Source organism: Trematosphaeria pertusa (genome assembly GCF_010094035.1).
Source record: "Trematosphaeria pertusa strain CBS 122368 unplaced genomic scaffold BU26scaffold_1, whole genome shotgun sequence".
Lineage (NCBI taxonomy): Eukaryota > Fungi > Ascomycota > Dothideomycetes > Pleosporales > Trematosphaeriaceae > Trematosphaeria > Trematosphaeria pertusa.
In genome coordinates, this window is record NW_022987212.1 from 2,456,943 (window position 1) to 2,457,290 (window position 348).

Consider the following 348-nt stretch of genomic DNA (forward strand, 5'->3'; position numbering starts at 1 on the left):
GCTAAACGCTTATTATAATTTCTAAAAGCTTTATTACTAAAGCGCTACTAACTTTATCTACTTCTAGAATAATTTCTTCTACCTTATATAGAAGTGTTAGCTTCTAGTAGATTAATAGGTAGAGAAGTTTTATAAAAAGCTACTAGAAAATATACGTATATAGTTAGGTATATACTAATATTAATACGTTAATAACTATAATTACTATATAGACCTTACTTAAGACCTTACTTAAGAGCTTACCTCTAGAGAAGCACGTGTTACTACTAGAAAGGCTAAAAAGCGTAACGTAATTACGTTAATACTATAATATACGCCTCTAGCTCTTCTAGATTTTCTAGTACTTAA